The sequence below is a fragment of the Phyllobates terribilis genome, unplaced genomic scaffold (genome assembly GCF_046119375.1).
Source record: "Phyllobates terribilis strain yellow unplaced genomic scaffold, ASM4611937v1 Scaffold_12__6_contigs__length_324123572, whole genome shotgun sequence".
Lineage (NCBI taxonomy): Eukaryota > Metazoa > Chordata > Amphibia > Anura > Dendrobatidae > Phyllobates > Phyllobates terribilis.
The window spans coordinates 21432286-21456168 of record NW_027362772.1 but is presented as its reverse complement, the minus strand read 5'-3'; the positions used below and the strand labels follow the sequence as shown (position 1 = coordinate 21456168).

Here is a 23883-nt window from a genome sequence, read left to right as displayed (position 1 = left end):
CAACCGTGGGACCGTCAAGTGTTCAGCACTCAAACCGTAACAGAACCACAGTATCTGCTGGTAACATCAATTTTGCGGAATCATTTCACCACTTTTTTAGCCCATCCTTTGCAAGGCCACAGGAGACAAGAAGTATGACACATAGTCAACGCCTAGAGACGATGGTACAGGAGTATCTCAAAGTAAACATTGAAGCCACGACTGTGTCACTGGACCCTTGCTCTTTTTGGGCTTCCAATCTGGATAAATGGCCGGAGCTAGCCACTTACGCCTTGGAGATCTTGTCATGCCCCGCAGCCAGCGTTCTGTCTGAACGTGTGTTCAGCGCTGCTGGTGGTGTGCTGACAGATAAGCGCACGCGACTCTCCACTGATAATGTAGACAGACTCACGTTCATAAAGATGAACAAATCATGGATCCGAAACGACTTTTCTACCCCTGTGTCATCCTGGGGAGAGTAAAAGCTTGATGATTGGTTAAAATCACCCTACCAACCGTTTTAAGCTTTCAAATTACTAATCATGTTTATCTGTATCTTGGCTGGAAAATAATTTGGGCTTTGTAGCAGTGTGCAGCACTGATTCTATTAGGCCATCTATAATAAGCTCCACCAGATTTAAAATTACTAATCATGTTTATCTGTATCTTGACTGGAAAATAATTTGGGCTTTGTAGCAGTGTGCAGCACCGATCCTATTAGGCCATCTATACTAAAGCTTCACCAGATTTAAAATTAATAATAATTTTTAGCTGCATCTAGCCTGGAAAATAATTTTGGGGCTCCGAGATGCGCAAGACACATAAGTGCCTTCTTGCTGCACTACCTGCAGCATGACCCTCATATTGTCAGAATTCAAAGTAATCATGACTACTGGGTTGCCACACTCTTAGATCCCCCAAACTTTTCGATCAACCTTTTCATTTTAATAAAGACCAAAAAAATGGTCATTTTTGAAATTATAAGCATTAGCAGGTTGTTAGAAACTGAAATCAAACAGTTTTCAACTCAAAACTTTATTCTAGGTGATGTTACATTTTCACATAGGACCCCTTGTTCGAAAGGAGCTTCTGAACTCTCTCGTCCATTGAATTTGTCAGGTTTTGGATGGTTTCTGCTTCAATTGTTTTGCATGAGGACAGAATACCCTCCCAGAGCTGTTGCTTAGATGTGAACTGCCTCCCGCCATCATAGACACTCCTTTTAATGATGCTCCAAAGGTTCTGAATGGGGTAGAGGTCAGGGGAGCATGGGGGTCACACCATAAGTTTGTCCCCTTTTATGCCCATATCAGCCAGAGATGCAGATGTTTTATGTGCAGCATGAGATGGTGCATTATCATGCAGAAAAATGATCTTGCTGTGAAATACACGGTTCTTCTTCTTGAACCATGGCAGGAAGTGCTGTTTGAGAAAATCCACATACATTATGGAGTTCATCTTTAGCACCTTCAGGGATCCTAAAGGGGCCGACAATCTCTCTCCCCATGATTCCAGCCCAAAACATTACTCCACCTCCTCCTTGTTGGCGCTGTAGCCGTGTTTGCGTGGGGTGTCCATCAACCAGCCATCCTCCACTCCATCCATCTGGACCATCGAGCACTGCACGGCACTCATCCGTGAACAAAACAGTTTTGAAATCAGTCTTCATGTAATGTTTGGCCCACTGGAGCCGTTTCTGCTTGTGTGAAGTGGATAGAGGAGGTTGACAGGATGGCGTATGCACAGCTGCAAACCTCTGAAGGACCCTGCATCTTGTTGTTCGGGGGACGTTGGAGGCACAAGCAGCTTCAAAAACTTGTCTGCTGCTATGACAAGGCTTTTTTGCCGCTGCTCTTTTAACCTGACGTAATTGCCTGTAGGAAAGAGTCCTCAATTTGCCCTTATCAGCACGCACACGTGTGTACTGTGAATCAGCTACATACTTCTTGATTGCCAAGACACTTCATCCTGATCATCGCACAATGTTGATTGTAGTCATGCCTTGACCTAAACACTCCACAATTTGTTGCTTCTCAGCAGCCGACACATCCTTTTTCTTTCCCATTTTGGCAGAAAATGTAGGCTGCTTAATAATGTGAGAGAGCCTTCTTAAGTAGTCTTGCCTTTCATTGGACACACCTGCCAAACTAATTAGCACAGGTGTCTGCAATTGCTTACAGTGATATAAAGAGCCCTGACACACATCACCATCAATGAGTTTAACTGACAAACAAACAAATTCTTCCCTTATCACTCCTAAACACTTTTTGCATAATAATTTGGAACGCGGTGTACATGTGCTTTTCCACAAAACACCAGCGGTTCACGTAGTGAATCTTACAGTTCTAACTTGCCAACCGTGGTCTGTATGGAATTGTTCAATAAAGGGCCCAAAATTAAGATAACATAGATGGGAGAGGTCTCTATGAATAGGAATTCCTAAGTATTTGATACCCTGTGAGGGCCAGGCAAAGGGAAAGTTGGACTGGATGGAATCCTATATGGATTTGGGGAGGGAGACATCGAGGGCCTCAGACTTCGCTGCATTGATTTTAAAATTTGACCATGTAACAAAGTGATCTATTTCAGCCATAACAGCAGGGATGGATATATGTGATTGAGTGATATATACTAGGACATCATCAGCGAATAGAGAGCACTTGTACTCGGTGCCTCCCACCTCAATCCACCTAATATTGGGGTTATGGCGAATTGATGAGAGCAGGTGCTCCGTCACTAGGATGTATAAGAGAGGGGACAGAGAACATCCCTGCCTTGTCCCATTGGTGATTGTGAAAGGTGATGAAAATGTTCTGACGCGCCCCCTGGGCCTTGGGACACCCGGAGCCGGACCCTTTTTGGTGGATGCTGGTGGTTGTAGTCTCCGTGGCGGCGACCCGGTTCCGTGGCTCAGGGCGGTCAAACCAGTGGCGGAACTATTTATGTGGTTTTGATGTTTAAATGTCCGACTACGCCACCCGTGGATTGCGGTCAGAGTGAACCGCCGCTCCAGGGCAGACCGCTGAGGCTGGTGTTGTGGGTGCAGCAGAGCGTAGCATAACTCCCCACGGGAGGAGTATAGCCTCAGGGCAGTGTATGCGGAGGATGGGGGTGATGGTGCAGGGCAGCAGCAGTAATGACACGGAGTCAGTGATGCAGTCCAGGGCCTTTACTCACAGTTCTTATTATCCAGACCACGTCTGCAGGTAACGGCTGCCCACGTCGTACTGTGCTCACCAGGTGAGGGGCTCAGACAACTCCCAGATAACTTTGGAGTGCTTCACAGGACCCCCTTTGTGTGTCCTTTGTCTGGCCTTTCTTACCAACCCTTCTGTCCGGCTGCCTCGGGCCTCCTCTTGGTAAACTTGGCGCCAGTTTCCCTGACCCTATGTGGTGCCTTCCTAGCGGGTGTAGCGAGGGGCTGCGCCACATAAAATGTCACAGCCTCCTGTTTCTAGCTGAGGGTCGTTTCCTGCCTCCACTAGTTTCGGGGACCGGTCTCCCCCTTTGGCCTGACCCCTCCACGCAGGTGGATTCGGGCGTGCGGTGGCGACTCGCCCGTCCGCACCCCTGAGATCCCTTCGTTCCTCGTTCCTGGAGCCTTCTCCGCTCCTCTTCCTTCCTTCTCCCTCCTCCAGGCCTGGGCCTCTGTTACTAGGCCCGCCTCCGGAGCAGAGCTCATGCAGAGCCCCTGCTCCCTGCCACTTCTGCTCAGACTTCTCTGCACTGAACTAAGATGGTGCCCACCTTTTATACTCCCTTCTCAATGCACCCAGGAACTGCTTCCTCCCTGCTCCTGTACTACAGGGTTCCCCTTCCTCAGTGTTCCCTCCCCCCACTCCAGCCAGGGACAGGGACTGTCGTGCCCATCTCAGGGGCATATTGGTCGCCCTGCCCCACGGCAATGTGGTGTAATGCATGCAGGTGTCGGGTCCTGATCCACACTACATCCTTACCTGAGAGTGAGATATCACACCTCTGGGTGAGGTGCATTACCTCTGTAGCAACCGAGCCCTCAGGGTGCTACAGTTCCATTTATCTTCAGCCTAGGTGACATATTGCGATACAGGGCCGTGATTTTGGCTATAAAAGGGTCCCCTAGACCCCTACCCCAAGCTTTTTAAGAGAATCATATATGGCGTGCCAGGAGACTCTATGGAATGCTTTCTCAGCATCCAACGAGAGTATCTAATTACAAATTTTTAACTGCATCTAGCCCAGGAAATACTTTGTGCCTAGTAGCAGGGTCTGCTAGTCAGCGGATTATCCCGGCTGTTAAGCAAGCTACACCACCTGTAGTTTGGACACTTCATTTTTTCAAAGGAAATGCTTCGGGACCACGGGATACTCAGTGAAGAGCATCAGGAGGCACCCCAAGGCATAGGGGCTGGGACTGGCAGTAGGATGCCTTGCGGTGGACAGCCGAGCTCGATCCTTATAAAAGCTTTTTAACTGCAGCAGCTTTAGTGGACGCTACTGGAGCTGGAATTACACGGATGCTGGCATGAGACTTGCCCTCCAATAGATCCTTGTAAATGGATTTAAAGTGTATTTATTCAAATTAGAGAGACAATTTAAATTAAAAAGCTTAGAGCTGCCTCCACCACAGGGGGGCTCGCTCGACCCACCAGCGGACAGGCACCAGTATTGGGAGAGGGGGGCTGGCCGTCAGGGTTCACCGCGGCTCTGGCACAAACCCGGCGACACGGAGGTGGCACGGGCAGGAGCGGACTGAACGTGTCGGCTTCTCACTTTTTGGATTTTAGAAGGGCATGACATGCCTATATCTGTGTCTCCCCCTCCTTTTACTCCTCCACCTCTTTTCTTTTCGCATGACTATATGTACTTGTCACTTTTCCATGTGTTAGTTGTGTCTTCTGAGCAGTTTGTCAGCTTTTGGACACCTTTGAAGGTGTTTTCTATGTGTTTCTATGTGTTTTTGCTTGCCTGCCATTGGTTTTAACGGTGTTCGACGAACAGTTCGACAAACAGTTCGGCGAACACACGGGTGTTCGACGAACCGAACCGAACTCAAACACTACGGGGGTGGCTCAACACTACTCACAATGCATGTCAGACCAAATAAGCTCAAAGAAACTGCCCAAGGAGCTCAGAGACAGAATTGTGGCAAGGCACAGATCTGGCCAAGGTTACAAAAGAATTTCTGCATTACTCAAGGTTTCTAAGAGCACAGTGGCCTCCATAATCCTTAAATGGAAGAAGTTTGGGGGCACCAGAAGTCTTCCTAGACCTGGCCGTCCAGCCTAACTGAGCAATCGTGGAAGAAGAGCCTTGGTGAGAGAGGTAAAGAAGAACCCCAAGATCACTGTGGCTGAGCTCCAGCGATGCAGTAGGTAGATGGGAGAAAGTTCCACATAGTCAACTATCACTGCAGCCCTCCACCAGTAGGGGCTTTATGGCAGAGTGGCCCAACGGAAGCCTCTACTCAGTGCAAGACATATGAAAGCCCGCATAGAGTTTGCTCAAAAACACATGAAGGACTCCCAGACTATGAGAAATAAGATTCTCTGGTCTGATGAGACGAAGTTAGAACTTTTTGGTGATAATTCTAAGCGGTATGTGTGGAGAAAACCAGGCACTGCTCATCACCTGCCCAATACAATCCCAACAGTCAAACATGGTGGTGGCAGTATCATGCTATGGGGGTGTTTTTCAGCTGCAGGGACAGGACGACTGGTTGCTATTGAAGGAAACATGAATGTGGCCAAGTACAGAGATATCCCAGATGAAAACCTCTTCCAGAGTGCTCTGGACCTCAGACTTGGCCGAAGGTTCACCTTCCAACAAGACAATGACCCTAAGCACACAGCTAAAATAACAAAGGAGTGGCTTCAGAATGACTCTGTGACTATTCTTGACTGGCTCAGCCAGAGCCCTGCCCTAAACCCAATTGAGCATCTCTGTAGAGACCTGAAAATGGCTGTCCACCAACGTTCACCATCCAACCTGACGGAACTGGAGAGGATCTGCAAGGAAGAATGGCAGAGGATCCCCAAATCCAGGTGTGAAAAACTTGTTGCATCATTCCCAAGAAGACTCATGGCTGTACTAGCTCAAAAGGGGGCTTCTACTCAACACTGAGCAAAGGGTCTGAATACTTATGACCATGTGATATTTCAGTTTTTCTTTTCTAATAAATTTGCAAAAATTTCTACATTTCTGTTTTTTTCAGACAAGATGGGGTGCAGAGTGTACTGTACTGAGAAAAAAATGAACTTTTTAGAATTTACCAAATGGCTGCAATGAAACAAAGAGTGAAACATGTAAAGATATTGGAGAGAAGAGTGCCAGCTCACCTGTACTTGCAGCACATCTCAAGGTTGGAGTACGGAAACAGTCCTGACCCAAATGTGAACTTTGAAAGTATTCAGACCCCTTTACATTTTTTAGAAAAAAATTGTAGATTTTCCAGCTCCAGATAAAAACATTGAATCAATATCAATATTGATAAAGGACGCAGGATAGCATCCATAACTCGTAAAGCAACCCTCCCTTCCTCTTCACAAGTGAGTATGTCTTTTTAAATTGATTGAATAAATGTAAATGTTTTTATCTGGACCTGGAAAATCTACATTTTTTTTCTAAAAAATTTAAAGGGGTCTGAATACTCTCCGTACCCACTGTAGGTTGGTATCACAGGGGGCTCTTGTAAATAAACATATAGCTAGCTTGTGTATAGTGTGTTATCACCTGACGATGTGCAACTGGTGAATGTGCCAAAAGCAAACCAAAAAAACTACAGAAAGGATCAGAAGATTCTGCAACTTCATGCAGATAACGTGTCCTAAGGCTATGTGCCCACGATGCAGAAATGAAGCAGAAAATTTCTGCAGCATTTCTGCATCTCCCTGGCAGAAAAAACGCACGCAGATTGTACATGCAGATTGTACATGCGGATTGTACATGCGGATTGTACATGCAGATTGTGCATGCGTTTTTCCTGCAGAATACATGCGGATTCACATGCGTACCCACATGCGTTAACGCATGCGGATTGACAAGCGCTTTCCAGGCGATTTTAGCATCACTTGGAAAGTGCTTGACAACTAAGTCACACTATATAAATCCATGCAACCGGCAACCGGCATGGATTTATATAGTGTGACCGTAAAAATAAAAAAATAAAGCTATACTTACCCCCGATGCCGCCGCGTGTGCTGTCGCGCTCCTTCCTGGTTCCTTCCTGGCTTGCCGGCATCTCGCGAGACAGCCTGCGGTCACATGGCAACGACGTCATCTCAGGTCCTGGAAGGAGAAGCGCTGCAGGGGCCGCCGGACAGGTGAATATAAACTTTCTTTGTTATTTTATTCTTTTTTTTTTTAGGTACAATGGTACCCAGGTCTGGATGAGAGTCTCCTCTCCTCCAGAACTGGGTACCATCCGCACATAGAGACGCATAGAAGACGCTTGTACAAATGTACAGTCACGGATTATATGTTTCTCAATGAAAGTCAATGGCGGCGATTACACAAAATAAATGAACATGCTGCGGATTTATGAGCGGTGCAGAAACGCTGCAGAAAAATCAGCAGCATGTGCATTGACATTGGGGACCATGGGGTGCGGATTACCATGCGTCTTTGATGCGTTTCCGCTGCGGAAATTCCACAGCGGAAACGCATGAAAAACGCATCGTGTGCATGCAGCCTAATACTGAAAGACCAGCAAAGGCCGAATACAACCCCGACTAATACACAGGAGAGCTTCATACTACAGGATCAGTAATGTATGTGTGGCACCCCAGGGGTCTGGTTTCCACACTAATAGCAATATTATGTCTGAGAGCAGGTGGGAGGTCTCTTGGTCAGGAATCCTATGCATGCCACACCTCCTGCCCAGTCCTGGGAGGGGAAGAACTTCCCCTATATAAAACTGGGGCTGAGGCAGGGTAAGAGAGAAAGAGTAGAGAGAGAAGAGGAGAAGCAGCTATAGGAAAGAGAGATCAGGAGCTCTGAGGAAGTCGTGCTAAAAGGAATCAGGGGCTGGCAGCTGTAGAGCTCGCCCTGATTGAAGAGTTACCACCGGACCCGGAGTCCGAGGCTGTGGTGACTAATCCTTACCCAGCAGCAGAAACCGACCGGCAGGGGATTTCACGTCCTCTGGCCCAGAAACCCGAAGGCACGGTCACACGCGTGGGACCAGCACCGCCGTCGTGGAGCGGAAGCCACTAGAAGGCCCCGAGTCACCGGCCATACGGGTGAGCACCACACGGTACACTCAGGGACGTGGGCTACTTTTACCTGCCTCTAGCAAGGTAGCCAGAAGAGTACAATTAGTTGGGGAGGCCTACAACTCCGCCTGGCCAGGGGAGATCCCATCTGCTCAAGGACTGACCAGGCCCCGACCGCTAGCCAGTACTCCGGGAGGGTCTATCTTTGTCATCAGTAAAGACCCTGAACTACACCGCATCGTCTCTGAGTGGTTCCTGCTACCCCCATCATCCACGTCGGCTGCCCTGAGGCCATACCCCTCCCGTTGGGGGTTATACCATCCACGCTGCACCATCCTTCCACCGGCCTCAGCGGTCTGCCCTGCAGCGGCAGCTCCATAGCTTCATTCAACGGGTGGCGTAGTCGTCCAACATCTACTGCTAATACTCACCCACACAGTTTGACTCCCTGGGCACGGACCGGGTCACCACCACGAGACTACTACCCCCCAACAGGACCGGCTCCGGGTAGTCCCCGCGTGCGCAACGATACACCACGTAGGCCCAGGGGCGCATCATATGTATACAGTGACTGCACCAGCAGAAGAGTGAGCGCAGCTCTGGAGTATAATACAGGATGTAACTCAGGATCAGTAATGTATGTATACAGTGACTGCACCAGCAGAAGAGTGAGCGCAGCTCTGGAGTATAATACAGGATGTAACTCAGGATCAGTAATGTAATGTATGTACACAGTGACTGCACCAACAGAATAGTGAGTGCAGCTCTGGAGTATAATACAGGATGTAACTCAGGATCAGTAATGTAATGTATGTACACAGTGACTGCACAAGCATCATAGTGAGTGCAGCTCTGGAGTATATTACAGGATGTAACTCAGGATCAGTAATGTAATGTATGTACACAGTGACTGCACCAGCAGAATAGTGAGTGCAGCTCTGGGATATAATACAAGAGGTAACTCAGGATCAGTAAGGTAATGTATGTACACAGTGACTGCACCGGCAGAATAGTGAGTGCAGCTCTGGAGTATAATACAGGATGTAACTCAGGATCAGTAATGTAATGTATGTACACAGTGACTGCACCAGCAGAATAGTGAGTGCAGCTCTGGAGTATAATACAGGATGTAACTCAGGATCAGTAATGTAATGTATGTACACAGTGACTGCACCAGCAGAAGAGTGAGTGCAGCTCTGGAGTATAATACAGGATGTAACTCAGGATCAGTAATGTAATGTATGTACACAGTGACTGCACCAGCAGAATAGTGAGTGCAGCTCTGGAGTATAATACAGGATGTAACTCAGGATCAGTAATGTAATGTATGTACACAGTGACTGCACCAGCAGAATAGTGAGTGCAGCTCTGGAGTATAATACAGGATGTAACTCAGGATCAGTAATGTAATGTATGTACACAGTGACTGCACCAGCAGAAGAGTGAGTGCAGCTCTGGAGTATAATACAGGATGTAACTCAGGATCAGTAATGTAATGTATGTACAGTTTGACTCCCTGGGCACGGACCGGGTCACCGCCATGAGACTACTACCCCCCAACAGGACCGGCTCCGGGTAGTCCCCGCGTGCGCAACGCTACACCACGTAGGCCCAGGGGCGCGTCAACTTTGGCGTAGTCGGCAGGATCTCGTGCCCGCAACCACCGGGTACTGCGTGCCTGAAAAAGACTGTTCAAACTTACCAGTGGTGAAGATTCCCGCCATCCGTGGAGGTTTCCCGCCATCCGGTGCCATCTTCTACCTTCTTCCCGCCATCCGCGAAGTTTTCCCGCCATCCGGCGCCATCTTCTGCCTTCTTCCCGCCATCCGTGGAGTTTTCCCGCCGTTGGACGCCATCTTGAAGACGCCGCGCGGGAAGAAGAGGGGCGTGGACTCCGAAAGCGCGCGAGAACTGAAGCCCCGCCTCACGTCCGGACGTTGCGTAAGGTCCTGGAAGGAGCCCAGCAGACGCCGACGTCACAGGAGCGCGACGGAAGGTCCTCAACCCTGACGATCCACTGCGGAGCCGCGGCCTACGGAAGAGGATCATCGCAAGGTAGGCCACGGTCCACTAGGGGGGAGGAAGATGTCGGATACGGAGGAGAGCTTCACTGCCTCAACCCCCGCCAGCGCCACCGCTGCTGCAGTCATGCCTTTCACCATGCCCTATATCCCGGGAGCAGCCTGGCTACCCCAGTACTCAGGGGAGTCACATACCCTGAATGACTTTAGAGAAAAGCTGGATAGCCTCTTCCAGGTGTACCCCCTCACAGAAGAGCAAAAAGTGAGCATCCTGGTGGCCCAACTAACCGGGGCAGCCCAAAGGGAGGTAAAGTCCTGGCCACCTGGGAGGAGGACTGTCGCAGGGATACTAACCCGGCTGAGGGACACCTTTGATACCCGCACCTCAGCCGAGATTAAGCTTAGATTCTATGGGTGCAAGCAGCGAGCACATGAGAGTATAAGGGACTATGCACTAAACCTACAAGAGGCCCTGAGAGCCATTAAGCAGACCGACCCTGACAGCGTGGGAAACGAGGACAGGCTGTTGACCGAACAATTTATAGAGGGACTATATTGCAATGTCCACCGAACCCAGTTGCGGGCCATAGCCTTACAGGATCCTCATCTGGACTTTGCACAGTTCAAGGACAGAGCCATCCGGGTGCTCCGAGAACCGGCACCGGATGGCGTTGTGACCCACAGGCGCCCAGCTATCACTTACCACCAGGAGGCGGCGCCCTTGTCGGCAGGGCCTGTGGGGGCTGATGCGCAGGCTTTGAACAATGACCCGGCTCCAGACCTGCACCATCAGGTCCAAGAGCTAGCTAAAAGCGTTGCTGCGCTAACCCGAACTGTGCAGTCTTTACAGGTTTCCACTCCAGGGAAGATCCAGCTGGCATCCGGACCGGAGGACATCCCGTGGCGTCGACCAAGGAGGACCCCACCGGCCAGAGGAAGACCCAGCGACCGATACAACGAGGACGGACAACCTGTTAGAACCTTGCTGTTAGGTTTTTTTTCCTTTGCTGGTCACATGACCTTGTTGGCCTATTTAATCCTGCTCCGCCCTTCTGGCTTTGCTGGACTTCATTGTATATCTTTTTTCTAGCTAGCCTGTGCTCTGTATCTAACTCTGTTAGTTTGCTTGGTCTACGGACCTCTATGTTCTATCTATTTTGTTTGTTCGTCTGTCTGCTACTATTTCTGTTAGGAGGTGTCCCATATTCCTCCCAGTCCTTAGTACTTGTAGGGATTCCCTCCCCAAATCTATAGGTCTCCGTACAGACTAGATTAGGACTTTAGCAGGTCTGATCGCAGGATCAGGTTCCCTGTTACATAGTAGGGATTCAGTTGAGTCTTATAGTAGGGACAGATCTCCTCTCTTTCCTTAGCTTTGGTAGCAGAACATAACAGTAAGTCCAGCCAGTAAATTCTCTAAGGAAAGATTTTTTTTTGTTCCATCATGGTGTCGGTTCAGGATTTGGCTAAACACCTGCAGGGACTCTCTCTGGAAGTGGCCGAGCTCCGTCAGCACGTGAGTAACTGTCCTGGAGCACATTTCTTGGAGCCTAAGGTATGTTTGCCGGATTTATTTTTTGGTGAACATCGAGAATTTTTTTCATTTAAAAATGCTTGCTTATTGTATTTTCGTTTGAGACCCAAGTCCTCTGGGGATGAATCCCAGCGCGTAGGGTTCATAATGTCACTTTTGCGCAAAGAGCCTCAGGAGTGGGCCTTTTCTTTGCAACCTAGTGATACATGCTTCAGATCAGTGGATAGTTTTTTTTCTGCTTTAGGACTATTATATGATGATCCTGACCGTGTCGCATCAGCTGAGACTGAGTTGAGACGTTTAAAACAAGGATCAGGTAATATGGAAAAATATTGTACACATTTTCGTCGTTGGTCCACTCAAACAGGGTGGAACGATTCTGCTCTGAAAAGTCTATTTCTTGCTGGGCTCAGTGAAAAGGTTAAAGACCTGCTAATTGCTTATCCTACACCTGAGGATTTGCAACAGGCTATGCAATTAGCTATACGGGTGGATAGGAGACTGCGTGCAAGGGTTAATGAGAGCAAATCCTCTGCTATGTCAGTTTCTGGTTATGATAATGTGTGTACTAACAGTGGTGAACCGATGGAGATTGGATCGGTGGCACCTCGCTCTCAAGAAAAACACCGTCGTTTTTCAGAAGGCTTGTGTTTCTATTGCGGGAAATCTGGTCATTTGATTAAAGGCTGTGAGCTTCGTATGAAGAAAGAAAAAAAAATGGTCAGTCACGCCCGTATTGCCTGTTTAAATTCCAAGGGTATATTTTTAGCTGCTTCCACGATTGCTCAGGAAAAATTAATGGAATTTCGGGTGTTTGTTGATTGCGGGTCTACACTGAATGTTATTGATGGGGGATTCGTGGAAAAACTCAATTTAAAACCTGAACCTTTATCATCCCCCATTGCTGTGGTTTCTGTGGATGGCTCCCCTTTGAAGAATATTACTCTCAAGGTCAGTGAATTTCCTCTCACTATTAATGGTGTTCACCATGAGAAATTGGATTTGGTAGTGTTGAATAACTTGCCTTCTCCAGTAATATTGGGATTGCCGTGGTTAAAATTTCACAATCCTGTACTGGATTGGTCTACCAGTGAAATTAAATCCTGGAGCCATAAATGTTATGACAAGTGTTGTAACGGGCGTATTGCAGCTTTGGATAGGGGAGAATTACCTGTTCCTATTCAGGATTTTTGGAGAGTTTTTTCTGAGAAAGAATCGCAGGTTTTGCCTCCCCATAGAGACTATGATTGTTCTATTGAATTTGTCCCTGGAGCGACTCTTCCTAAAAGTCGTTTATTTAACCTTACTATTCCTGAGAGGAAGGCTTTGGAGGAATACATACAGACAAGTTTGGCCGCCGGTCACATTAGGCCCTCTAAGTCTCCTGTGGCGGTTGGATTTTTTTTTTGTAAAAAAAAAGGACGGCGGTTTACGTCCTTGTCTGGATTTTCGTGAGATTAACAAAATTACGGTACGCAATCCTTACCCACTGCCATTGATTCCTGATCTGTTTAACCAGTTATTGGGGGCCAAGTGGTTCTCTAAAATTGACCTTAAGGGGGCATACAATCTGTTGCGCATGAAGGAGGGTGACGAATGGAAGACTGCTTTTAACACTCCTGTGGGTCATTTTGAGAATCTGGTTATGCCTTTTGGTCTTACTAATGCTCCTGCATTTTTTCAGAATCTGATTAATGACATCCTTAGACCTTTGATCGGTAAAAATGTGGTTGTGTATTTGGATGACATTTTGATTTATTCGCCAGATCTGGAGTCTCATTGGCGGAGCGTACGTGAGGTATTACAGTTATTAATGGACAATTCGCTTTTTGCTAAGCTGGAGAAATGTGAGTTCGCTGTACAGAGAATTAGTTTTTTGGGCTACATTATCTCCAGCAAAGGTTTTGAGATGGATCCGGTTAAGGTTCAGGCTGTGCAGGAATGGCCTAGGCCTATTGGTTTGAAATCGATACAGAGGTTTTTGGGTTTCGCCAATTACTATAGAAAATTCATAAAAAATTTTTCTAGTATTGTCAAACCTCTGACTGATCTCACTAGGAAAGGTGCTGATGCGGTTCAGTGGTCTTCTGAGGCCATTGAAGCTTTTGTGTATCTCAAGGAGAGGTTCACCTCTGCTCCCATCCTTATGCAGCCTGATGTTACTAGGCCGTTTTTGGTTGAGGTTGATGCTTCCTCTGTGGGGGTTGGCGCAGTATTGTCTCAGGATAACGGGGATGGATTACATCCCTGTGCATTTTTTTCAAAAAAATTTTCGGAGACTGAATTGAATTACGATATTGGTAATAGGGAATTATTGGCTATTAAACTCGCATTTGAACACTGGCGCCACTTCTTGGAAGGTGCGGAATTTCCCGTTCAGGTTCTTACGGATCATAAAAATCTGATATATCTTGACGCTGCCAAGCGCCTGAATGCCCGTCAGGCTAGGTGGGCACTGTTTTTCTCGCGGTTTAATTTCTCCGTTACTTACATCCCTGGTACTAAGAATGTTAAGGCGGATGCCTTGTCTCGCAGTTTTTCTCCCATAGTCGGTGCTGAGAAAGAGGAAAACATTTTACAAGAAGGTGTTGTGATAGCTGCTTTAGACTCCGTTTTGGAAGATGAGATTCTTAAAGCTCAGGAGAATGCCCCATCTAACACTCCTCATGGGAGGTTGTTTGTGCCTGGGACCTTTAGGAGAGATTTGTTTGTTGAGTGTCACGAATCTCGGTTGGCAGGTCATCCCGGAATCTCTGAGACCAAGAGACTGGTGGGTCGCAGTTTTTGGTGGCCTGGATGGCAGAAGGAAGTCATTAAGTGGGTGCGCCAATGTACTATATGTGCTAGATCTAAGTCCTCACATACTCCTGCTGCGGGGTTGCTTTGTCCTTTGGAGGTCCCCAGTGCTCCTTGGACACATTTGGCTATGGACTTTATAACTGACCTTCCCTCCTCTGAGGGTTTTACTGTCATCTGGGTGGTCGTGGACCGTTTTAGCAAAATGTGTCATTGGTTCCCTTCGTCAAACTGCCCTGCGCTAAAACTCTCGCTAAGGCCTTTGTCAAGGAAATTGTCAGACTTCATGGCGTTCCTACTGACATTGTTTCTGATAGGGGTCCTCAGTTCGTGGCTCGTTTTTGGCGTGCCTTTTGTGACAGGTTGGGAATTCATTTGTCGTTTTCGTCCGGATATCATCCTGAATCTAATGGCCAGACAGAAAGGAAAAACCAGGATGTTGAGCAGTTCTTGCGTTGTTTTGTGGCAGACAATCAAGAGGGGTGGTCTGAGTTTCTGCCACTTGCCGAATTTGCTCTGAACAATCATACATCTTCTTCTGCTGGTTGTTCGCCTTTTTTTTGTTGTTCTGGGAGACATCCGTCGTTTGGGTCGTTCTCCAAGTTGGGATCTGCCGTGCCTGAGGAGGAGAATTTTTCCAGTGATTTGGAAAGAGTTTGGACGGATGTGCGTGGTAATCTTCAGGAGGCCAACAGAAAATCTAAAGACTACTTTGATAGGAAACGACAGGAGGTTTTGTTCGCTGTTGGTGACATGGTTTGGTTGTCCTCTAGGAATCTGCGGTTGAGGATTCCTTCTAAGAAATTGGGTCCCAAGTTTGTAGGGCCCTTTAAGGTGCTTCAGGTTGTCAACCAATCTGCTGTTAGGTTGGAGGTTCCTACCTCCTGGAGAATTAATCCGGTCTTTCATGTCTCTCTGTTAAAAAAAGCTGTTGTGTCGGATGGTGACGCCTCTGCCTCTGTTCCTCCGGTGGTGGAGGACGGGGAATATGAAATTTCTCGCATCCTTGACTCTAGACGGTATAGAGGTAGTTTGCAGTATCTTGTGGCCTGGAAAGGTTTCGGACCCGAGGATAACTCTTGGGTGAGGTCAGATGATGTTTCCGCATCCAGACTTATCAGAGCGTTTCACAGGAGATTTCCTGATAAGCCTGGTCCTAGGGGATCCGGAGGATCCTCTTAGAAGGGGGGGTACTGTTAGAACCTTGCTGTTAGGTTTTTTTTCCTTTGCTGGTCACATGACCTTGTTGGCCTATTTAATCCTGCTCCGCCCTTCTGGCTTTGCTGGACTTCATTGTATATCTTTTTTCTAGCTAGCCTGTGTTCTGTATCTAACTCTGTTAGTTTGCTTGGTCTACGGACCTCTATGTTCTATCTATTTTGTTTGTTCGTCTGTCTGCTACTATTTCTGTTAGGAGGTGTCCCATATTCCTCCCAGTCCTTAGTACTTGTAGGGATTCCCTCCCCAAATCTATAGGTCTCCGTACAGACTAGATTAGGACTTTAGCAGGTCTGATCGCAGGATCAGGTTCCCTGTTACATCGTAGGGATTCAGTTGAGTCTTATAGTAGGGACAGATCTCCTCTCTTTCCTTAGCTTTGGTAGCAGAACATAACACAACCCATCTGCCGCCGCTGCAATCAACCCGGACATATGGCAAGGTACTGTCCTTTAAACTGGCACAACCTGGGGTAGAGGGCCAACCCCCAGGAAAAAGATCACCAGGCCCATCGAACTGGCGCGACAAATATGTGGGAGGACGTCCAGTCTTGCCTGTGGTACTGGATGGCATCCCTATGAGTGCCCTACTGGACACCGGGTCACAGGTCACCACCATCCCGTACGTGCTCTTCAAGCAGTACTGGAATGACTCGGATATAACCCGCTATCCAGACGACGACTTGAGTATCATCGCCAGTAATGGTCAGCCCGTGCCACAGATCGGATTTAAAGAGATGACCATTAAAATCGGTAGAGTCGAACTGGCAGCACAGGGACTGATCATTGTAGACATTGACAAGCGCGAGAGTCACCCAAAGATAACTCTAGGAACTAATGTGATTGAAAATTGTCTTGCAGAGGTGATTTTCATTTTACAGCAGGTTGCCAAGAACGCCAGCTCCGGCCAGCAGCGAGTGCTCCAGAAAGAGATCCGGGCACTGATGCGACGGCAACAGGTGGGACTCTCCGGTGGTGAGATTGGTAGCGTAAGAATGTGTGACCCTTTCCCTATTGCCATGCCCCCGAAAAGTGAAATGATGATTTGGTGCCGGGCAGCTATTGGTCTGAGAGGTAGAGATTACCAGGCCATGGTAGAACCAGTCTACTCAGACAGTAGGCCCACCATTTTGACAGCCCGGGGGGTAGTTGATGTACGCCATGGGAGGGTGCCCGTTCGCATAATAAATATCGGGAAAAGGGAAGTATACCTGCCCCGGTATGCTACGCTAGCCAAATTATATACTATCAACCAAAATTCTATACAGTCTGTGGAACACTTGCCTCCATCTCACCCGGAGGAAGGTAACGGCTCTAAGAAAATAATGGAGGATTGGTGTCAGCAACTACATTTGGGTACTGACTCCACTCCCTCCCACCAGAAACAGGGAGTCTACCGGGTGGTTCAAGAGTACGAGAGAGTGTTTAGTAAACACCCGTTAGACTTCGGGCGAGTCAAGGGGGTAGAACACCACATCCCCACGGGAGACCATCCTCCCATAAAAGAGAGGTATCGACCCGTACCCCCTGCACACTACCAACACGCCAAGGGGATGCTTAGAGACATGAAGGAGGCTGGGGTAATCAGGGATAGCTGTAGCCCCTGGGCAGTTCCACTAGTCTTGGTCAAAAAGAAGGACAACACCATGAGAATGTGTGTAGATTACCGGAAAATTAACCGTATCACACACAAAGATGCGTACCCCTTACCAAGAATAGAGGAGTCTTTGGCTGCTTTAAAATCTGCTAACTTCTTCTCCACCTTGGATCTCACTAGCGGGTACTGGCAGGTTCCTGTAGCAGAGGCGGACCGGGAGAAGACCGCATTCACCACCCCGATGGGACTTAGCGAGTTTACCTGCATGCCGTTCGGACTCTGCAACGCACCAGGAACCTTCCAGCGATTGATGGAATGCTGTCTGGGACACCGAAACTTTGAGACGGTCCTGTTATACCTGGACGATGTCATCGTCTATTCCAAGACCTACGAGGACCACCTGAAACACCTGGCGGAAGTGTTCGAAGCTCTGGCAAGTTACGGCCTAAAGGTGAAACCCTCCAAGTGTCACCTCCTGAAGCCAAAGGTGCAGTACCTGGGACACGTGGTGAGTGCTGACGGAGTTGCTCCCGACCCTGATAAGATCACCGCAATTAAGGAATGGCCAAGCCCCTCCAGCGTAAAGGAAGTGAGGCAGTTCCTCGGGTTGGTAGGCTACTACCGAAGGTTCATTCCCGGTTTCACCAAAAAGGCAGCTCCTATGCAGGACCTCCTGATAGGCCAGTCTAGGAAGGCCAAGAACCAGAAGCCACCCTTCAGATGGGAGAAGCTGGAAGAAGAGCCCTTCCGCCAGCTGAAGATGGCCCCCACGGGGGATGAAATCCTGGCGTACCCTGATTATAGCCAGCCCTTTATCCTCTACACCGACGCCAGTAACATCGGGCTAGGAGCCGTACTGTCCCAGATCCAGCAGGGGAAAGAACGGGTAATTGCTTACGCCAGCCGAAAACTGCGACCCACCGAAAGAAACCCTGAGAATTACAGCTCATTTAAGCTAGAGTTCCTGGCAGTGGTGTGGGCAGTCACCGAACGCTTTAAGCACTACCTCGCTTCTTCCCGGTTCACCGTGTACACGGATAACAACCCGTTGACACACCTGGACACTGCAAGACTCGGTGCCCTAGAGCAGAGATGGATGGCCCGCTTGTCCAACTATGAGTTTACAATCAAATACCGGGCAGGACGCTCCAATACCAACGCGGACGCCCTGTCCAGGATGCCAAACCTACCGGACGTAGGGGAAGATTCAGAGGGACTGGAAGAAGTTGAACTCCCCGCGTTCCACCGTCATGGGACTATCCAGTATTCCCACCGTGTAAGGAGTAAGCAATCCGCTACGTTCAACCCCTTACCTCATTACAACTGGGCGGAGACGCAAGACAGTGACCCTGCCATCCGACTGGTAAAGGAGATGCTGACTCGGCCAGATGCACGCCTTGACCCAGACGCTCCGGAGGAAGCCAAGCAACTGTGGGCTGAGAAGAGTCGACTGTTCCTTTACAAGGGGAAGTTGTGCCGCAGAATGGTTAACTCCCGGACGCATGAACTAATCTGGCAAGTAGTGGTGCCAAGAAGAGATGCAGCTATGGTGATGGAGGCATACCACGACGGAGCTGGGCACTTCGGATGGAAGAAGCTGGAGTTCCTGCTGCGCGGGCGGTTCCATTGGGTAGGCATGAGAGGAACCATCGAGAGGTGGTGCAGAGACTGTGGCCCATGCAACCTAAGAAGGAGGGACCGTGCCAGCCAGAAGACTCCCCTGCAGTCCATCATCACCAGACAGCCGTTGGAACTGGTAGCCTTGGATCATGTAAAACTGACCCCAAGCAGAAGTGGCTACGTCTACGCGTTAACCATCGTGGATCACTACTCCCGGTTCTTGGTTGTCGTCCCCGTCAAGGACTTAACGGCTCAAACAGCAGCTAGAGCCTTCCAGCAGCACTTCTGCCGTCCGCACGGATACCCGGAGCAGGTGCTGACGGACCAGGGGCCTGCCTTTGAAGCGGAGGTCTTCCAGGAGTTCTGCACCCTGTATGGCTGCCGGAAGATAAGAACAACACCCTATCACCCGCAAACTAATGGACTTTGTGAGAAAATGAACCAGGTGGTGATAGATCTTCTGAAAACATTGCCCCTGGAAGAACGCAGTCTGTGGCCTGAGAAGCTGCCCGACCTGGTGGACCTATACAACCACATCCCTGTAGGTTCCACCAACTGTACCCCGGCTTACCTAATGAGGGCAAGACCTGGTAAGCTTCCTGTTGATCTGGAGATGGGAGTCCTGACACCCGAGGACACTTCACCAGAAGCAGACTGGGACACAGAGAGGCAGCAGCAGTACCGGAAAGTACAGGAGAGCGTGGAGCGAAGTCTCTGTCAAGCTAGGGAAAGACAAGAGAAAACTTACAACCAGTATGCTCCCGCTGTTCCCCTGGTGCCCGGAGAGCAGGTCTTGAAGAGGAAAAGACGGCTCCACAAGTTGGACGACCAGTGGGAGAAGGACCCATACACCGTACTGCCCTCAAGCCACGACAACCCAAAGATCTGTACAATCAGTAAAGACGGAGGGGAAACCACAGCCATTGTATCCCGGGATCACCTGAAGAAGTGTCCCGAACAGCTACGGAACCCTGAAGAGGAACAAGAAGACCCTCGACCCGTAGAGGAAAGGGAAGATATGGTTAGTACTGTGCTCGGAGACTTCCCTCGGTCTTGGACTCAAGTCAATGGTGCTGTTGTGGTACCCGTCCTCACGTTCCTCCAACCAGCATCCCAAGTGCCTACGGAGACACAGGTAGAGCTGGAAGAACAGCCGGTCCAGGAGGCAGAAGACCCCACACAAGCAGACCAGGAAAATCAACCCTCTGCTTATAGTGAGCCTGCCATACCCCTAGTGAGCCAAAGAGTCCGTAGACGGCTGCCCAGTTTACCCTTGACAGCTCCTATACCCTGTAGCTCAGGACCAGTCAGCCAGCTCCGTAGGTCCACTAGGGTCACTAGAGGCCAGTTGCCCATACGGTGGAGGATCTAAATGTTCAAGCTATTTTATTAATGTTTACCTGTTTATTGTTGCTTGTGTATAATTATGTGTTTCTAGTTATTTATAGGAGTCTTTGGTGGATTTACCGGGAATCCTTTGTGCATATAGTTGGAGCGTAACCCAGGACGGACTAAAAGACTGTTAAGGACTCGGGGCAGGACAGACCCCTACCTGGTTACGTCTCCCTGTTTTGGTGAAATGGACACCCTTGTTTTCCTCAAAAGTTACACCCGGTTGCGGACAGGCCGTGACCACCTTATGTGTTGTCTCTATCAGAATGTTATTGTTTATACCTTGTTATGTTTACAAAAGTATGTTTAGTCCCGGAGTACTAAATTTCACTAGGGGGGAATGTGGCACCCCAGGGGTCTGGTTTCCACAGTAATAGCAATATTATGTCTGAGAGCAGGTGGGAGGTCTCTTGGTCAGGAATCCTATGCATGCCACACCTCCTGCCCAGTCCTGGGAGGGGAAGAACTTCCCCTATATAAAACTGGGGCTGAGGCAGGGTAAGAGAGAAAGAGTAGAGAGAGAAGAGGAGAAGCAGCTATAGGAAAGAGAGATCAGGAGCTCTGAGGAAGTCGTGCTAAAAGGAATCAGGGGCTGGCAGCTGTAGAGCTCGCCCTGATTGAAGAGTTACCACCGGACCCGGAGTCCGAGGCTGTGGGGACTAATCCTTACCCAGCAGCAGAAACCGACCGGCAGGGGATTTCAGGTCCTCTGGCCCAGAAACCCGAAGGCACGGTCACACGCGTGGGACCAGCACCGCCGTCGTGGAGCGGAAGCCACTAGAAGGCCCCGAGTCACCGGCCATACGGGTGAGCACCACACGGTACACTCAGGGACGTGGGCTACTTTTACCCGCCTCTAGCAAGGTAGCCAGAAGAGTACAATTAGTTGGGGAGGCCTACAACTCCGCCTGGCCAGGGGAGATCCCATCTGCTCAAGGACTGACCAGGCCCCGACCGCTAGCCAGTACTCCGGGAGGGTCTATCTTTGTCACCAGTAAAGACCCTGAACTACACCGCATCGTCTCTGAGTGGTTCCTGCTACCCCCATCATCCACGTCGGCTGCCCTGAGGCCATACCCCTCCCGTTGGGGGTTATACCATCCACGCTGCACCATCCTTCCACCGGCCTCAGCGGTCTGCCCTGCAGCGGCAGCTCCATAGCTGCATTCAACGGGTGGCGTAGTCGTCCAACATCTACTGCTAATACTCAGCCACACAGTTTGACTCCCTGGGCACGGACCGGGTCACCGCCACGAGACTACTACCCCCCAACAGGACCGGCTCCGGGTAGTCCCCGCGTGCGCAACGTTACACCACGTAGGCCCAGGGGCGCGTCATATGTATACAGTGACTGCACCAGCAGAAGAGTGAGCGCAGCTCTGGAGTATAATACAGGATGTAACTCAGGATCAGTAATGTATGTATACAGTGATTGCACCAGCAGAAGAGTGAGCGCAGCTCTGGAGTATAATACAGGATGTAACTCAGGATCAGTAATGTAATGTATGTACACAGTGACTGCACCAACAGAATAGTGAGTGCAGCTCTGGGATATAATACAAGAGGTAACTCAGGATCAGTAAGGTAATGTATGTACACAGTGACTGCACCGGCAAAATAGTGAGTGCAGCTCTGGAGTATAATACAGGATGTAACTCAGGATCAGTAATGTAATGTATGTACACAGTGACTACAACAGCAGAATAGTGAGTGCAGCTCTGGAGTATAATACAGGATGTAACTCAGGATCAGTAATGTAATGTATGTACACAGTGACTGCACCAGCAGAATAGTGAGTGCAGCTCTGGAGTATAATACAGGATGTAACTCAGGATCAGTAATGTAATGTATGTACACAGTGACTGCACCAGCAGAATAGTGAGTGCAGCTCTGGAGTATAATACAGGAGGTAACTCAGGATCAGTAATGTAATGTATGTACACAGTGACTGTACCAGCAGAATAGTGAGTGCAGCTCTGGGGTATAATACAGGATGTAACTCAGGATCAGTAATGTAATGTATGTACACAGTGACTGCACCAGCAGAATAGTGAGTGCAGCTCTGGAGTATAATACAGGATGTAACTCAGGATCAGTAATGTAATGTATGTACACTGTGACTGCACCAGCAGAATAGTGAGTGCAGCTCTGGAGTATAATACAGGAGGTAACTCAGGATCAGTAATGTAATGTATGTACACAGTGACTGCACCAGCAGAATAGTGAGTGCAGCTCTGGAGTATAATACAGGATGTAACTCAGGATCAGTAATGTAATGTATGTACACTGTGACTGCACCAGCAGAATAGTGAGTGCAGCTCTGGAGTATAATGCAGAATGTAACTCAGGATCAGTAATGTAATGTATGTACTCAGTGACTGCACCAGAAGAATAGTGAGTGCAGCTCTGGGGTATAATACAGGATGTAGCTCGGGATTAGTAATGTAATGTATGTACACAGTGACTGCACCAGCAGAATAGTGAGTGCAGCTCTGGGGTATAATACAGGATGTAACTCAGGATCAGTAATGTAATATATGTACACAGTGACTGCACCAGCAGAATAGTGAATGCAGCTCTGGAGTATAATACAGGATGTAACTCAGGATCAGTAATGTAATGTATGTACACAGTGACTGCACCAGCAGAATAGTGAGTGCAGCTCTGGGGTATAATACAGGACGTAGCTCGGGATTAGTAATATAATGTATGTACACAGTGACTGCACCAGCAGAATACTGAGTGCAGCTCTGGGGTATAATACAGGATGTAACTCAGGATCAGTAATGTAATGTATGTACACAGTGACTGCACCAGCAGAATAGTGAGTGCAGCTCTGGAGTATAATACAGGATATAACTCAGGATCAGTAATGTAATGTATCTACACAGTGACTGCACCAGCAGAATAGTGAGTGCAGCTCTGGAGTATAATAGAGGATGTAACTCAGGATCAGTAATGTAATGTATCTACACAGTGACTGCACCAGCAGAATAGTGAGTGCTGCTCTGGAGTATAATACAGGATGTAACTCAGGATCAGTAATGTAATATATGTACACAGTGACTGCACCAGCAGAATAGTGAGTGCAGCTCTGGAGTATAATACAGGATGTAACTCAGGATCAGTAATGTAATGTATGTACACAGTGACTGCACCAGCAGAATAGTGAGTGCAGCTCTGGAGTATAATACAGGATGTAACTCAGGATCAGTAATGTAATGTTTGTACACAGTGACTGCACCAGCAGAATAGTGAGTGCAGCTCTGGAGTATAATACAGGATGTAACTCAGGATCAGTAATGTAATGTATGTACACAGTGACTGCACAAGCAGAATAGTGAGTGCAGCTCTGGAGTATAATACAGGATGTAACTCAGGATCAGTAATGTAATGTATGTACACAGTGACTGCACAAGCAGAATAGTGAGTGCAGCTCTGGAGTATAATACAGGATGTAACTCAGGATCAGTAATGTAATGTATGTACACAGTGACTGCACCAGCAGAATAGTGAGTGCATCTCTGGAGTATAA

The 23883-nt window shown here is 48.6% G+C and overlaps 1 protein-coding gene across 4 annotated transcripts in view; it reads right to left on the bottom strand.

The window, feature by feature from the left end:
• The window catches only part of LOC141171957 (chymotrypsin inhibitor-like), a 349651-nt gene that overhangs the window by 255273 nt on the left and 70495 nt on the right, over nt 1–23883 (bottom strand). For 2 of the 4 annotated variants that reach the window (XM_073655688.1, XM_073655686.1), the window contains exon 2: nt 19528–19678. The exons of the other annotated variants lie outside the window; for them this stretch is intronic. The gene's annotated coding sequence lies outside the window, so the exon portion shown is untranslated. The remainder of the gene's footprint in view (nt 1–19527; nt 19679–23883) is intronic. 4 annotated transcript variants of the gene reach the window in all.